Source organism: Scyliorhinus torazame, unplaced genomic scaffold, assembly GCF_047496885.1.
Source record: "Scyliorhinus torazame isolate Kashiwa2021f unplaced genomic scaffold, sScyTor2.1 scaffold_204, whole genome shotgun sequence".
Lineage (NCBI taxonomy): Eukaryota > Metazoa > Chordata > Chondrichthyes > Carcharhiniformes > Scyliorhinidae > Scyliorhinus > Scyliorhinus torazame.
Window position 1 is genome coordinate 318,302 of NW_027307931.1, and position 17,756 is coordinate 336,057.

General features: G+C 62.1%; 1 protein-coding gene across 1 annotated transcript in view; it reads left to right on the top strand.

Annotated features, from left to right (window-relative positions):
* The window catches only part of LOC140405765 (calcium-binding and coiled-coil domain-containing protein 1-like), a gene marked incomplete at its 3' end in the record, with an annotated part of 51,533 nt that overhangs the window by 23,584 nt on the left and 10,193 nt on the right, over positions 1-17,756 (top strand). The gene's annotated exons all lie outside the window — the stretch shown is intronic.

Consider the following 17,756-nt stretch of genomic DNA (forward strand, 5'->3'; position numbering starts at 1 on the left):
GGGTGAGGGTGGGGACTGAGGGATACGGGGGAGAGGGTGGGATTGAGGGAGACTGGGGGAGTGATACGGGAAGAGGACGAGATTGAGGGATACGGGGAGAGGGTGGGGATTGAGGGATACGGGGAGAGGGTGGGGACTGAGGGATACGGGGAGAGGGTGGGGACTGAGGCATACGGGGGAGAGGGTGGGGATTGAGGGAGACAGGGGGAGTGATACGGGAAGAGGACGAGATTGAGGGATACGGGGAGAGGGTGGGGACTGAGGGATACGGGGGAGAGGGTGGGGACTGAGGGATACGGGGAGAGGGTGGGGACTGAGGGATACGGGGGAGAGGGTGGGGACTGAGGGATACGGGGAGAGGGTGGGGACTGAGGGATACGGGGGGAGGGTGGGATTGAGGGATACAGGGAGAGGATGGGATTGAGGGATTCGGGGAGTGGATGGGGATTGAGTGAGACGGGGAGAGGGTGGGGACTGAGGGATATGGGAAGAGGGTGGGATTGAGGGAGACGGGGGAGTGATACGGGAAGAGGACGAGATTGAGGGATACGGGGAGAGGGTGGGGATTGAGGGATACGGGGAGAGGGTGGGGACTGAGGGATACGGGGGAGAGGGTGGGGACTGAGGGATACGGGGAGAGGGTGGGGACTGAGGGATACGGGGGAGAGGGTGGGACTGAGGGAGACTGGGGGAGTGATACGGGAAGAGGACGAGATTGAGGGATACAGGGAGAGGGTGGGGATTGAGGGATACGGGGAGAGGGTGGGGACTGAGGGATACGGGGGAGAGGGTGGGATTGAGGGATACGGGACGAGGACGAGATTGAGGGATACAGGGAGAGGGTGGGGATTGAGGGAGACGGGGAGAGGGTGGGGATTGAGTGAGAAGGGGAGAGGGTGGGATTGAGGGAGACGGGGAGAGGGTGGGGATTGAGTGAGACGGGGAGAGGGTGGGATTGAGGGAGAGGGTGGGGATTGAGGGAGACGGGGAGTGGGTGGGGATTGAGGGATACGGGGAGAGGGTGGGGATTGAGGGATACGGGGGAGAGGGCGGGGATTGAGGGATACGGGGAGAGGGTGGGGATTGAGGGATACGGGGAGAGGGTGGGGATTGAGGGATACGGGGAGAGGGTGGGGACTGAGGGATACGGGGGAGAGGGTGGGATTGAGGGATACGGGAAGAGGACGAGATTGAGGGATATGGGGGAAGAGGGTGGGGATTGAGGGAGACGGGGAGGGGGTGGGGATTGAGGGAGACGGGGAGAGGGTGGGGATTGAGGGAGACGGGGAGAGGGTGGGGATTGAGGGATACGGGGAGAGGGTGGGGACTGAGGGATATGGGGGAGAGGGTGGGATTGAGGGATACGGGGAGAGGGTGGGGACTGAGGGATATGGGGTAGAGGTTGGGATTGAGGGATACGGGGAGAGGGTGGGGATTGAGGGAGTAGGGGAGAGGGTGGGGACTGAGGGAGACGGGGAGAGGGTGGGGACTGAGGGAGACGGGGAGAGGGTGGGGATTGAGGGAGACGGGGAGAGGGTGGGGATTGAGGGAGTCGGGGAGAGGGGGGGATTGTGGGATACGGGGAGAGGGTGGGGATTGAGGGATACGGGGAGAGGGTGGGGATTGAGTGATACGGGAAGAGGATGAGATTGAGGGAGACGGGGAGAGGGTGGGGACTGAGGGAGACGGGGAGAGGGTGTGATTGTGGGAGATGGGGAGAGGGTGGGATTGAGGGATACGGGGAGAGGGCGGGGATTGAGGGAGACGGGGGGAGTGATACGGGAAGAGGATGAGATTGAGGGATACGGGGAGAGGGTGGGGATTGAGGGATATGGGGAGAGGGTGGGGACTGAGGGATACGGGGAGAGGGTGGGGACTGAGGCATACGGGGGAGAGGGTGGGATTGAGGGAGACTGGGGGTGTGATACGGGAAGAGGACGAGATTGAGGGATACGGGGAGAGGGTGGGGACTGAGGGATACGGGGGAGAGGGTGGGGACTGAGTGATAAGGGGGAGAGGGTGGGGACTGAGGGATACGGGGAGAGGGTGGGGACTGAGGGATACGGGTGAGAGGGTGGGGACTGAGGGATACGGGGAGAGGGTGGGGACTGAGGGATACGGGGGAGAGGGTGGGGACTGAGGGAGACGGGGGGAGGGTGGGATTGAGGGATACAGGGAGAGGATGGGATTGAGGGATTCGGGGAGTGGATGGGGATTGAGTGAGACGGGGAGAGGGTGGGGACTGAGGGATATGGGAAGAGGGTGGGATTGAGGGAGACGGGGGCGTAATACGGGAAGAGGACGAGATTGAGGGATACGGTGGAGAGGGTGGGGACTGAGGGATACGGGGGAGAGGGTGGGGACTGAGGGATACGGGGGAGAGGGTGGGGACTGAGGAATACGGGGAGAGGGTGGGGACTGAGGGATACGGGGGAGAGGGTGGGGACTGAGGGATACGGGGGTGAGGGTGGGGACTGAGGGATATGGGGGAGAGGGTGGGGACTGAGGGATACGGGGAGAGGGTGGGGACTGATGCATACGGGGGAGAGGGTGGGATTGAGGGAGACTGGGGGAGTGATACGGGAAGAGGACAAAATTGAGGGATACGGGGAGAGGGTGGGGATTGAGGGATACGGGGAGAGGGTGGGGACTGAGGGATACGGGGGAGAGGGTGGGGACTGAGGGATACGGGGAGAGGGTGGGGACTGAGGGATACGGGGGAGAGGGTGGGACTGAGGGAGACTGGGGGAGTGATACGGGAAGAGGACGAGATTGAGGGATACAGGGAGAGGGTGGGGATTGAGGGATACGGGGAGAGGGTGGGGACTGAGGGATACGGGGGAGAGGGTGGGATTGAGGGATACGGGAAGAGGACGAGATTGAGGGATATGGGGGAAGAGGGTGGGGATTGAGGGATACGGGGAGTGGATGGGGATTGAGTGAGACGGGGAGAGGGTGGGATTGAGGGAGACGGGGAGAGGGTGGGGATTGAGTGAGACGGGGAGAGGGTGGGATTGAGGGAGAGGGTGGGGATTGAGGGAGACAGGGGGAGTGATACGGGAAGAGGACGAGATTGAGGGATACGGGGAGAGGGTGGGGATTGAGGGATACGGGGAGAGGGTGGGGACTGAGGGATACGGGGGAGAGGGTGGGGACTGAGGGATACGGGGAGAGGGTGGGGACTGAGGGATACGGGGGAGAGGGTGGGGACTGAGGAATACGGGGAGAGGGTGGGGACTGAGGGATACGGGGGAGAGGGTGGGGACTGAGGGATACGGGGGTGAGGGTGGGGACTGAGGGATATGGGGGAGAGGGTGGGGACTGAGGGATACGGGGAGAGGGTGGGGACTGATGCATACGGGGGAGAGGGTGGGATTGCGGGAGACTGGGGGAGTGATACGGGAAGAGGACGAGATTGAGGGATACGGGGAGAGGGTGGGGATTGAGGGATACGGGGAGAGGGTGGGGACTGAGGGATACGGGGGAGAGGGTGGGGACTGAGGGATACGGGGAGAGGGTGGGGACTGAGGGATACGGGGGAGAGGGTGGGACTGAGGGAGACTGGGGGAGTGATACGGGAAGAGGACGAGATTGAGGGATACAGGGAGAGGGTGGGGATTGAGGGATACGGGGAGAGGGTGGGGACTGAGGGAGACGGGGAGAGGGTGGGATTGAGGGATACGGGAAGAGGACGAGATTGAGGGATATGGGGGAAGAGGGTGGGGATTGAGGGATACGGGGAGTGGATGGGGATTGAGTGAGACGGGGAGAGGGTGGGATTGAGGGAGACGGGGAGAGGGTGGGGATTGAGTGAGACGGGGAGAGGGTGGGATTGAGGGAGAGGGTGGGGATTGAGGGAGACAGGGGGAGTGATACGTGAAGAGGACGAGATTGAGGGATACGGGGAGAGGGTGGGGATTGAGGGATACGGGGAGAGGGTGGGGACTGAGGGATACGGGGGAGAGGGTGGGGACTGAGGGATACGGGGAGAGGGTGGGGACTGAGGGATACGGGGGAGAGGGTGGGGACTGAGGAATACTGGGAGAGGGTGGGGACTGAGGGATACGGGGGAGAGGGTGGGGACTGAGGGATACGGGGGTGAGGGTGGGGACTGAGGGATATGGGGGAGAGGGTGGGGACTGAGGGATACGGGGAGAGGGTGGGGACTGATGCATACGGGGGAGAGGGTGGGATTGCGGGAGACTGGGGGAGTGATACGGGAAGAGGACGAGATTGAGGGATACGGGGAGAGGGTGGGGATTGAGGGATACGGGGAGAGGGTGGGGACTGAGGGATACGGGGAGAGGGTGGGGACTGAGGGATACGGGGGAGAGGGTGGGGACTGAGGGATACGGGGAGAGGGTGGGGACTGAGGGATACGGGGGAGAGGGTGGGACTGAGGGAGACTGGGGGAGTGATACGGGAAGAGGACGAGATTGAGGGATACAGGGAGAGGGTGGGGATTGAGGGATACGGGGAGAGGGTGGGGACTGAGGGATACGGGGGAGAGGGTGGGATTGAGGGATACGGGAAGAGGACGAGATTGAGGGATATGGGGGAAGAGGGTGGGGATTGAGGGATACGGGGAGTGGATGGGGATTGAGTGAGACGGGGAGAGGGTGGGATTGAGGGAGACGGGGAGAGGGTGGGGATTGAGTGAGACGGGGAGAGGGTGGGATTGAGGGAGAGGGTGGGGATTGAGGGAGACAGGGGGAGTGATACGGGAAGAGGACGAGATTGAGGGATACGGGGAGAGGGTGGGGATTGAGGGATACGGGGGGAGGGTGGGGACTGAGGGATACGGGGGAGAGGGTGGGGACTGAGGGATACGGGGGAGAGGGTGGGGATTGAGGGATACGGGAAGAGGACGAGATTGAGGGATACAGGGAGAGGGTGGGGATTGAGGGATACGGGGGGAGGGTGGGGACTGAGGGAGACGGGGAGAGGGGGGATTGAGGGAGACGGGGAGAGGGTGGGGATTGAGGGATACGGGGGAGAGGGCGGGGATTGAGGGATACGGGGGAGAGGGTGGGATTGAGGGATACGGGGAGAGGGTGGGATTGAGGGATACGGGGAGAGGGCGGGGATTGAGGGATACGGGGGAGAGGGTGGGATTGAGGGATACGGGGAGAGGGTGGGGATTGAGGGATACGGGGAGAGGGTGGGGACTGAGGGATATGGGGGAGAGGGTGGGATTGAGGGATACGGGGAGAGGGTGGGGATTGAGGGAGTAGGGGAGAGGGTGGGGACTGAGGGAGACGGGGAGAGGGTGGGGACTGAGGGAGACGGGGAGAGGGTGGGGATTGAGGGAGACGGGGAGAGGGTGGGGATTGAGGGAGTCGGGGAGAGGGGGGATTGTGGGATACGGGGAGAGGGTGGGGATTGAGGGATACGGGGAGAGGTTGGGGATTGAGTGATACGGGAAGAGGATGAGATTGAGGGAGACGGGGAGAGGGTGGGGACTGAGGGAGACGGGGAGATGGTGGGGATTGAGTGATACGGGAAGAGGATGAGATTGAGGGAGACGGGGAGAGGGTGGGGACTGAGGGAGACGGGGAGAGGGTGTGATTGTGGGAGACGGGGAGAGGGTGGGATTGAGGGATACGGGGAGAGGGCGGGGATTGAGGGAGACGGGGGGAGTGATACGGGAAGAGGATGAGATTGAGGGATACGGGGAGAGGGTGGGGATTGAGGGATATGGGGAGAGGGTGGGGACTGAGGGATACGGGGAGAGGGTGGGGACTGAGGCATACGGGGGAGAGGGTGGGATTGAGGGAGACTGGGGGTGTGATACGGGAAGAGGACGAGATTGAGGGATACGGGGAGAGGGTGGGGACTGAGGCATACGGGGGAGAGGGTGGGATTGAGGGAGACTGGGGGTGTGATACGGGAAGAGGACGAGATTGAGGGATACGGGGAGAGGGTGGGGACTGAGGGATACGGGGAGAGGGTGGGGACTGAGGGATACGGGGAGAGGGTGGGGATTGAGTGAGACGGGGAGAGGGTGGGATTGAGGGAGAGGGTGGGGATTGAGGGAGACAGGGGGAGTGATACGGGAAGAGGACGAGATTGAGGGATACGGGGAGAGGGTGGGGATTGAGGGATACTGGGAGAGGGTGGGGACTGAGGAATACGGGGAGAGGGTGGGGACTGAGGGATACGGGGGAGAGGGTGGGGACTGAGGGATACGGGGGAGAGGGTGGGGACTGAGGGATACGGGGAGAGGGTGGGGACTGAGGGATACGGGGGAGAGGGTGTGGACTGAGGAATACGGGGAGAGGGTGGGGACTGAGGGATACGGGGGAGAGGGTGGGGACTGAGGGATACGGGGGTGAGGGTGGGGACTGAGGGATATGGGGGAGAGGGTGGGGACTGAGGGATACGGGGAGAGGGTGGGGACTGATGCATACGGGGGAGAGGGTGGGATTGAGGGAGACTGCGGGAGTGATACGGGAAGAGGACGAGATTGAGGGATACGGGGAGAGGGTGGGGATTGAGGGATACGGGGAGAGGGTGGGGACTGAGGGATACGGGGGAGAGGGTGGGGACTGAGGGATACGGGGAGAGGGTGGGGACTGAGGGATACGGGGGAGAGGGTGGGACTGAGGGAGACTGGGGGAGTGATACGGGAAGAGGACGAGATTGAGGGATACAGGGAGAGGGTGGGGATTGAGGGATACGGGGAGAGGGTGGGGACTGAGGGATACGGGGGAGAGGGTGGGATTGAGGGATACGGGAAGAGGACGAGATTGAGGGATATGGGGGAAGAGGGTGGGGATTGAGGGATACGGGGAGTGGATGGGGATTGAGTGAGACGGGGAGAGGGTGGGATTGAGGGAGACGGGGAGAGGGTGGGGATTGAGTGAGACGGGGAGAGGGTGGGATTGAGGGAGAGGGTGGGGATTGAGGGAGACAGGGGGAGTGATACGGGAAGAGGACGAGATTGAGGGATACGGGGAGAGGGTGGGGATTGAGGGATACGGGGGGAGGGTGGGGACTGAGGGATACGGGGGAGAGGGTGGGGACTGAGGAATACGGGGGAGAGGGTGGGGATTGAGGGATACGGGAAGAGGACGAGATTGAGGGATACAGGGAGAGGGTGGGGATTGAGGGATACGGGGGGAGGGTGGGGACTGAGGGATATGGGGGAGAGGGTGGGATTGAGTGAGACGGGGAGAGGGTGGGATTGAGGGAGACGGGGAGAGGGGGGATTGAGGGAGACGGGGAGAGGGTGGGGATTGAGGGATACGGGGGAGAGGGCGGGGATTGAGGGATACGGGGAGAGGGTGGGATTGAGGGATACGGGGTGAGGGTGGGGACTGAGGGATATGGGGGAGAGGGTGGGATTGAGGGATACGGGGAGAGGGTGGGGACTGAGGGATACGGGGGAGAGGGTGGGATTGAGGGATACGGGAAGAGGACGAGATTGAGGGATATGGGGGAAGAGGGTGGGGATTGAGGGATACGGGGAGTGGAAGGGGATTGAGTGAGACGGGGAGAGGGTGGGGACTGAGGGAGACGGGGAGAGGGTGGGGACTGAGGGAGACGGGGAGAGGGTGGGGATTGAGGGAGACGGGGAGAGGGTGGGGATTGAGGGAGTAGGGGAGAGGGTGGGGACTGAGGGAGACGGGGAGAGGGTGGGGACTGAGGGAGACGGGGAGAGGGTGGGGATTGAGGGATACGGGGGGAGGGTGGGGACTGAGGGATATGGGGGAGAGGGTGGGATTGAGTGAGACGGGGAGAGGGTGGGATTGAGGGAGACGGGGAGAGGGGGGATTGAGGGAGACGGGGAGAGGGTGGGGACTGAGGGATACGGGGAGAGGGTGGGGATTGAGGGAGACGGGGAGAGGGTGGGGATTGAGGGAGTCGGGGAGAGGGGGGATTGTGGGATACGGGGAGAGGGTGGGGATTGAGGGATACGGGGAGAGGGTGGGGATTGAGTGATACGGGAAGAGGATGAGATTGAGGGAGACGGGGAGAGGGTGGGGACTGAGGGAGACGGGGAGATGGTGGGGATTGAGTGATACGGGAAGAGGATGAGATTGAGGGAGACGGGGAGAGGGTGGGGACTGAGGGAGACGGGGAGAGGGTGTGATTGTGGGAGACGGGGAGAGGGTGGGATTGAGGGATACGGGGAGAGGGCGGGGATTGAGGGAGACGGGGGGAGTGATACGGGAAGAGGATGAGATTGAGGGATACGGGGAGAGGGTGGGGATTGAGGGATATGGGGAGAGGGTGGGGACTGAGGGATACGGGGAGAGGGTGGGGACTGAGGCATACGGGGGAGAGGGTGGGATTGAGGGAGACTGGGGGTGTGATACGGGAAGAGGACGAGATTGAGGGATACGGGGAGAGGGTGGGGACTGAGGGATACGGGGGAGAGGGTGGGGACTGAGGGATACGGGGAGAGGGTGGGGACTGAGGGATACGGGGGAGAGGGTGGGGACTGAGGGATACGGGGAGAGGGTGGGGACTGAGGGATACGGGGGAGAGGGTGGGGACTGAGGGAGACGGGGGGAGGGTGGGATTGAGGGATACAGGGAGAGGATGGGATTGAGGGATTCGGGGAGTGGATGGGGATTGAGTGAGACGGGGAGAGGGTGGGGACTGAGGGATATGGGAAGAGGGTGGGATTGAGGGAGACGGGGGAGTGATACGGGAAGAGGACGAGATTGAGGGATACGGTGGAGAGGGTGGGGACTGAGGGATACGGGGGAGAGGGTGGGGACTGAGGAATACGGGGAGAGGGTGGGGACTGAGGGATACGGGGGAGAGGGTGGGGACTGAGGGATACGGGGGTGAGGGTGGGGACTGAGGGATATGGGGGAGAGGGTGGGGACTGAGGGATACGGGGAGAGGGTGGGGACTGATGCATACGGGGGAGAGGGTGGGATTGAGGGAGACTGGGGGAGTGATACGGGAAGAGGACGAGATTGAGGGATATGGGGAGAGGGTGGGGATTGAGGGATACGGGGAGAGGGTGGGGACTGAGGGATACGGGGGAGAGGGTGGGGACTGAGGGATACGGGGAGAGGGTGGGGACTGAGGGATACGGGGGAGAGGGTGGGACTGAGGGAGACTGGGGGAGTGATACGGGAAGAGGACGAGATTGAGGGATACAGGGAGAGGGTGGGGATTGAGGGATACGGGGAGAGGGTGGGGACTGAGGGATACGGGGGAGAGGGTGGGATTGAGGGATACGGGAAGAGGACGAGATTGAGGGATATGGGGGAAGAGGGTGGGGATTGAGGGATACGGGGAGTGGATGGGGATTGAGTGAGACGGGGAGAGGGTGGGGATTGAGTGAGACGGGGAGAGGATGGGATTGAGGGAGAGGGTGGGGATTGAGGGAGACGGGGAGTGGGTGGGGATTGAGGGAGACGGGGAGAGGGTGGGGATTGAGGGATACGGGGGAGAGGGCGGGGATTGAGGGATACGGGGAGAGGGTGGGATTGAGGGATACGGGGTGAGGGTGGGGACTGAGGGATAAGGGGGAGAGGGTGGGATTGAGGGATACGGGGAGAGGGTGGGGATTGAGGGATACGGGGGAGAGGGTGGGATTGAGGGATACGGGAAGAGGACGAGATTGAGGGATATGGGGGAAGAGGGTGGGGATTGAGGGATACGGGGAGTGGATGGGGATTGAGGGATACGGGGAGAGGTTGGGGATTGAGGGATACGGGGAGAGGGCGGGGATTGAAGGATACGGGGAGAGGGTGGGATTGAGGGAGACTGGGGGAGTGATATGGGGAGAGGGTGGGATTGAGGGAGACTGGGAGAGTGATACGGGAAGAGGACGAGATTGAGGGATAGGTGGGAGAGGGTGGGATTGAGGGATACGGGGGAGAGGGTGGGGATTGAGGGATACGGGGAGAGGGTGGGATTGAGGGAGACTGGGGGAGTGATACGGGAAGAGGACGAGATTGAGGGATACGGGGAGAGGGTGGGTTTGAGGGATATGGGGAGAGGGTGGGGATTGAGGGATATGGGGAGACGGTGGGATTGAGGGATACGGGGAGAGGGTGGGATTTAGGGAGACTGGGGGAGTGATACGGGAAGAGGACGAGATTGAGGGATACGGGGAGAGGGTGGGATTGAGGGAGACTGGGGGGTGATACGGGAAGAGGACGAGATTGAGGGATAGGTGGGAGAGGGTGGGATTGAGGGATACGGGGGAGAGGGTGGGGATTGAGGGATACGGGGAGAGGGTGGGATTGAGGGAGACTGGGGGAGTGATACGGGAAGAGGACGAGATTGAGGGATACGGGGAGAGGGTGGGTTTGAGGGATATGGGGAGAGGGTGGGGATTGAGGGATATGGGGAGACGGTGGGATTGAGGGATACGGGGAGAGGGTGGGATTTAGGGAGACTGGGGGAGTGATACGGGAAGAGGACGAGATTGAGGGATACGGGGAGAGGGTGGGATTGAGGGATATGGGGAGAGGGTGGGATTGAGGGAGACTGGGGGAGTGATAAGGGGAGAGGGTGGGATTGAGGGAGACTGGGGTAGTGATACGGGAAGAGGACGAGATTGAGGGATATGGGGAGAGGGTGGGATTGAGGGATATGGGGAGAGGGTGGGATTGAGGGATACGGGGGAGAGGGTGGGGATTGAGGGATACGGGGAGAGGGTGAGATTGAGGGAGACTGGGGGAGTGATACGGGAAGAGGACGAGATTGAGGGATACGGGGGAGAGGGTGGGGATTGAGGGATACGGGGTGAGGGTGGGATTGAGGGAGACTGAGGGAGTGATACGGGAAGAGGACGAGATTGAGGGATACGGGGAGAGGATGGAATTGAGGGAGACAGGGGGAGTGATACGGGAAGAGGACGAGATTGAGGGATACGGGGAGAGGGTGGGGATTGAGGGATACAGGGAGAGGGTGGGATTGAGGGAGACGGGGAGAGGGTGGGATACGGGAAGAGGATGAGATTGAGGGATATGGGGGAGAGGGTGGGATTGAGGGATATGGGGGAGAGGGTGGGGATTGAAGGATACGGGGAGAGGGTGGGATTGAGGGAGACTGGGGGGGTGATACGGGAAGAGGGCGAGATTGAGGGATACGGGGAGAGGGTGGGGATTGAGGGATACGGGGGAGAGGGTGGGATTGAGGGAATACGGGGAGAGGGTGGGATTGAGGGAGACTGGGGGGGTGATACGGGAAGAGGACGAGATTGAGGGATACGGGGAGAGGGCGGGGACTGAGGGATACGGGGAGAGGGTGGGATTGAGGGAGACGGGGAGAGGGGGGATTGAGGGAGACGGGGAGAGGGGGGGATTGAGGGAGACGGGAGAGGACGAGATTGAGGGATACGGGGAGAGGGTGGGATTGAGGGATACGGGGAGAGGGTGGTATTGAGGGATACAGGGAGAGGGTGGGATTTAGGGAGACTGGGGGAGTGATACGGGAAGAGGACGAGATTGAGGGATACGGGGAGAGGGTGGGATTGAGGGATATGGGGAGAGGGTGGGATTGAGGGAGACTGGGGGAGTGATAAGGGGAGAGGGTGGGATTGAGGGAGACTGGGGTAGTGATACGGGAAGAGGACGAGATTGAGGGATATGGGGAGACGGTGGGATTGAGGGATATGGGGAGAGGGTGGGATTGAGGGATACGGGGGAGAGGGTGGGGATTGAGGGATACGGGGCGAGGGTGGGATTGAGGGAGACTGGGGGAGTGATACGGGAAGAGGACGAGATTGAGGGATACGGGGGAGAGGGTGGGGATTGAGGGATACGGGGAGAGGGTGGGATTGAGGGAGACTGGGGGAGGGATACGGGAAGAGGACGAGATTGAGGGATACGGGGAGAGGATGGGATTGAGGGAGACAGGGGGAGTGATACGGGAAGAGGACGAGATTGAGGGATACGGGGAGAGGGTGGGGATTGAGGGATATGGGGAGAGGGTGGGGATTGAGGGATACGGGGAGAGGGTGAGATTGAGGGAGATGGGGGGGGAGTGATACGGGAAGAGGATGAGATTGAGGGATATGGGGGAGAGGGTGGGATTGAGGGATATGGGGGAGAGGGTGGGGATTGAAGGATACGGGGAGAGGGTGGGATTGATGGAGACTTTGGAAGTGATACGGGAAGAGGGCGAGATTGAGGGATACGGGGAGAGGGTGGGGATTGAGGGATATGGGGAGAGGGTGGGATTGAGGGAATACGGGGAGAGGGTGGGATTGAGGGAGACGGGGAGACGGGGGGATTTAGGGAGACGGGGAGAGGACGAGATTGAGCGATACGGGGAGAGGGTGGGATTGAGGGATACGGGGAGAGGGTGGGATTGAGGGATACAGGGAGAGGGTGGGATTTAGGGAGACTGGGGGAGTGATACGGGAAGAGGACGAGATTGAGGGATACGGGGAGAGGGTGGGATTGAGGGATATGGGGAGAGGGTGGGATTGAGGGAGACTGGGGGAGTGATAAGGGGAGAGGGTGGGATTGAGGGAGACTGGGGGAGTGATACGGGAAGAGGACGAGATTGAGGATATGGGGGAGATGGTGGGGATTAAGGGATACGGGGAGAGGGTGGGATTGAGGGAAACTGGGGGAGTGATACGGGAAGAGGACGAGATTGAGGGATACGGGGAGAGGGTGGGATTGAGGGAGACGGGGAGAGGGGGGGATTGAGGGAGACGGGGAGAGGACGAGATTGAGGGATACGGGGAGAGGGGGTTTGAGGGATACAGGGAGAGGGTGAGATTGAGGGATACGGGGAGAGGGGGTTTGAGGGATACAGGGAGAGGGTGGGATTGAGGGAGACTGGGGGAGTGATACGGGAAGAGGACGAGATTGAGGGATACGGGGGAGAGGGTGTGGATTGAGGGATACGGGGAGAGGGTGGGATTGAGGGAGACTGGGGGAGTGATACGGGAAGAGGACGAGATTGAGGGATACGGGGAGAGGGTGGGATTGAGGGAGACGGCGAGAGGGGGGTATTGAGGGATACAGGGAGAGGGTGGGATTGAGGGATACGGGGAGAGGGGGTTTGAGGGATACAGGGAGAGGGTGGGATTGAGGGAGACTGGGGGAGTGATACGGGAAGAGGACGAGATTGAGGGATACGGGGGAGAGGGTGGGGATTGAGGGATACCGGGAGAGGGTGGGATTGAGGGAGACTGGGGGAGTGATACGGGAAGAGGACGAGATTGAGGGATACGGGGAGAGGGTGGGATTGAGGGAGACGGGGAGAGGGGGGGATTGAGGGAGACGGGGAGAGGGTGGGGACTGAGGGATACGGGGGAGAGGGTGGGGACTGAGTGATACGGGGAGAGGGTGGGGACTGAGGGATACGGGGGAGAGGGTGGGACTGAGGGAGACTGGGGGAGTGATACGGGAAGAGGACGAGATTGAGGGATACAGGGAGAGGGTGGGGATTGAGGGATACGGGGAGAGGGTGGGGACTGAGGGATACGGGGGAGAGGGTGGGATTGAGGGATACGGGAAGAGGACGAGATTGAGGGATATGGGGGAAGAGGGTGGGGATTGAGGGATACGGGGAGTGGATGGGGATTGAGTGAGACGGGGAGAGGGTGGGGATTGAGTGAGACTGGGAGAGGGTGGGATTGAGGGAGACGGGGAGAGGGTGGGGATTGAGTGAGACGGGGAGAGGGTGGGATTGAGGGAGAGGGTGGGGATTGAGGGAGACAGGGGGAGTGATACGGGAAGAGGACGAGATTGAGGGATACGGGGAGAGGGTGGGGATTGAGGGATACGGGGGGAGGGTGGGGACTGAGGGATACGGGGGAGAGGGTGGGGACTGAGGAATACGGGGGAGAGGGTGGGGATTGAGGGATACGGGAAGAGGACGAGATTGAGGGATACAGGGAGAGGGTGGGGATTGAGGGATACGGGGGGAGGGTGGGGACTGAGGGATATGGGGGAGAGGGTGGGATTGAGTGAGACGGGGAGAGGGTGGGATTGAGGGAGACGGGGAGAGGGGGGATTGAGGGAGACGGGGAGAGGGTGGGGATTGAGGGATACGGGGGAGAGGGCGGGGATTGAGGGATACGGGGAGAGGGTGGGATTGAGGGATACGGGGTGAGGGTGGGGACTGAGGGATATGGGGGAGAGGGTGGGATTGAGGGATACGGGGAGAGGGTGGGGACTGAGGGATACGGGGGAGAGGGTGGGATTGAGGGATACGGGAAGAGGACGAGATTGAGGGATATGGGGGAAGAGGGTGGGGATTGAGGGATACGGGGAGTGGAAGGGGATTGAGTGAGACGGGGAGAGGGTGGGGACTGAGGGAGACGGGGAGAGGGTGGGGACTGAGGGAGACGGGGAGAGGGTGGGGATTGAGGGAGACGGGGAGAGGGTGGGGATTGAGGGAGTAGGGGAGAGGGTGGGGACTGAGGGAGACGGGGAGAGGGTGGGGACTGAGGGAGACGGGGAGAGGGTGGGGATTGAGGGATACGGGGGGAGGGTGGGGACTGAGGGATATGGGGGAGAGGGTGGGATTGAGTGAGACGGGGAGAGGGTGGGATTGAGGGAGACGGGGAGAGGGGGGATTGAGGGAGACGGGGAGAGGGTGGGGACTGAGGGATACGGGGAGAGGGTGGGGATTGAGGGAGACGGGGAGAGGGTGGGGATTGAGGGAGTCGGGGAGAGGGGGGATTGTGGGATACGGGGAGAGGGTGGGGATTGAGGGATACGGGGAGAGGGTGGGGATTGAGTGATACGGGAAGAGGATGAGATTGAGGGAGACGGGGAGAGGGTGGGGACTGAGGGAGACGGGGAGATGGTGGGGATTGAGTGATACGGGAAGAGGATGAGATTGAGGGAGACGGGGAGAGGGTGGGGACTGAGGGAGACGGGGAGAGGGTGTGATTGTGGGAGACGGGGAGAGGGTGGGATTGAGGGATACGGGGAGAGGGCGGGGATTGAGGGAGACGGGGGGAGTGATACGGGAAGAGGATGAGATTGAGGGATACGGGGAGAGGGTGGGGATTGAGGGATATGGGGAGAGGGTGGGGACTGAGGGATACGGGGAGAGGGTGGGGACTGAGGCATACGGGGGAGAGGGTGGGATTGAGGGAGACTGGGGGTGTGATACGGGAAGAGGACGAGATTGAGGGATACGGGGAGAGGGTGGGGACTGAGGGATACGGGGGAGAGGGTGGGGACTGAGGGATACGGGGAGAGGGTGGGGACTGAGGGATACGGGGGAGAGGGTGGGGACTGAGGGATACGGGGAGAGGGTGGGGACTGAGGGATACGGGGGAGAGGGTGGGGACTGAGGGAGACGGGGGGAGGGTGGGATTGAGGGATACAGGGAGAGGATGGGATTGAGGGATTCGGGGAGTGGATGGGGATTGAGTGAGACGGGGAGAGGGTGGGGACTGAGGGATATGGGAAGAGGGTGGGATTGAGGGAGACGGGGGAGTGATACGGGAAGAGGACGAGATTGAGGGATACGGTGGAGAGGGTGGGGACTGAGGGATACGGGGGAGAGGGTGGGGACTGAGGAATACGGGGAGAGGGTGGGGACTGAGGGATACGGGGGAGAGGGTGGGGACTGAGGGATACGGGGGTGAGGGTGGGGACTGAGGGATATGGGGGAGAGGGTGGGGACTGAGGGATACGGGGAGAGGGTGGGGACTGATGCATACGGGGGAGAGGGTGGGATTGAGGGAGACTGGGGGAGTGATACGGGAAGAGGACGAGATTGAGGGATATGGGGAGAGGGTGGGGATTGAGGGATACGGGGAGAGGGTGGGGACTGAGGGATACGGGGGAGAGGGTGGGGACTGAGGGATACGGGGAGAGGGTGGGGACTGAGGGATACGGGGGAGAGGGTGGGACTGAGGGAGACTGGGGGAGTGATACGGGAAGAGGACGAGATTGAGGGATACAGGGAGAGGGTGGGGATTGAGGGATACGGGGAGAGGGTGGGGACTGAGGGATACGGGGGAGAGGGTGGGATTGAGGGATACGGGAAGAGGACGAGATTGAGGGATATGGGGGAAGAGGGTGGGGATTGAGGGATACGGGGAGTGGATGGGGATTGAGTGAGACGGGGAGAGGGTGGGGATTGAGTGAGACGGGGAGAGGATGGGATTGAGGGAGAGGGTGGGGATTGAGGGAGACGGGGAGTGGGTGGGGATTGAGGGAGACGGGGAGAGGGTGGGGATTGAGGGATACGGGGGAGAGGGCGGGGATTGAGGGATACGGGGAGAGGGTGGGATTGAGGGATACGGGGTGAGGGTGGGGACTGAGGGATAAGGGGGAGAGGGTGGGATTGAGGGATACGGGGAGAGGGTGGGGATTGAGGGATACGGGGGAGAGGGTGGGATTGAGGGATACGGGAAGAGGACGAGATTGAGGGATATGGGGGAAGAGGGTGGGGATTGAGGGATACGGGGAGTGGATGGGGATTGAGGGATACGGGGAGAGGTTGGGGATTGAGGGATACGGGGAGAGGGCGGGGATTGAAGGATACGGGGAGAGGGTGGGATTGAGGGAGACTGGGGGAGTGATATGGGGAGAGGGTGGGATTGAGGGAGACTGGGAGAGTGATACGGGAAGAGGACGAGATTGAGGGATAGGTGGGAGAGGGTGGGATTGAGGGATACGGGGGAGAGGGTGGGGATTGAGGGATACGGGGAGAGGGTGGGATTGAGGGAGACTGGGGGAGTGATACGGGAAGAGGACGAGATTGAGGGATACGGGGAGAGGGTGGGTTTGAGGGATATGGGGAGAGGGTGGGGATTGAGGGATATGGGGAGACGGTGGGATTGAGGGATACGGGGAGAGGGTGGGATTTAGGGAGACTGGGGGAGTGATACGGGAAGAGGACGAGATTGAGGGATACGGGGAGAGGGTGGGATTGAGGGAGACTGGGGGGTGATACGGGAAGAGGACGAGATTGAGGGATAGGTGGGAGAGGGTGGGATTGAGGGATACGGGGGAGAGGGTGGGGATTGAGGGATACGGGGAGAGGGTGGGATTGAGGGAGACTGGGGGAGTGATACGGGAAGAGGACGAGATTGAGGGATACGGGGAGAGGGTGGGTTTGAGGGATATGGGGAGAGGGTGGGGATTGAGGGATATGGGGAGACGGTGGGATTGAGGGATACGGGGAGAGGGTGGGATTTAGGGAGACTGGGGGAGTGATACGGGAAGAGGACGAGATTGAGGGATACGGGGAGAGGGTGGGATTGAGGGATATGGGGAGAGGGTGGGATTGAGGGAGACTGGGGGAGTGATAAGGGGAGAGGGTGGGATTGAGGGAGACTGGGGTAGTGATACGGGAAGAGGACGAGATTGAGGGATATGGGGAGAGGGTGGGATTGAGGGATATGGGGAGAGGGTGGGATTGAGGGATACGGGGGAGAGGGTGGGGATTGAGGGATACGGGGAGAGGGTGAGATTGAGGGAGACTGGGGGAGTGATACGGGAAGAGGACGAGATTGAGGGATACGGGGGAGAGGGTGGGGATTGAGGGATACGGGGTGAGGGTGGGATTGAGGGAGACTGAGGGAGTGATACGGGAAGAGGACGAGATTGAGGGATACGGGGAGAGGATGGAATTGAGGGAGACAGGGGGAGTGATACGGGAAGAGGACGAGATTGAGGGATACGGGGAGAGGGTGGGGATTGAGGGATACAGGGAGAGGGTGGGATTGAGGGAGACGGGGAGAGGGTGGGATACGGGAAGAGGATGAGATTGAGGGATATGGGGGAGAGGGTGGGATTGAGGGATATGGGGGAGAGGGTGGGGATTGAAGGATACGGGGAGAGGGTGGGATT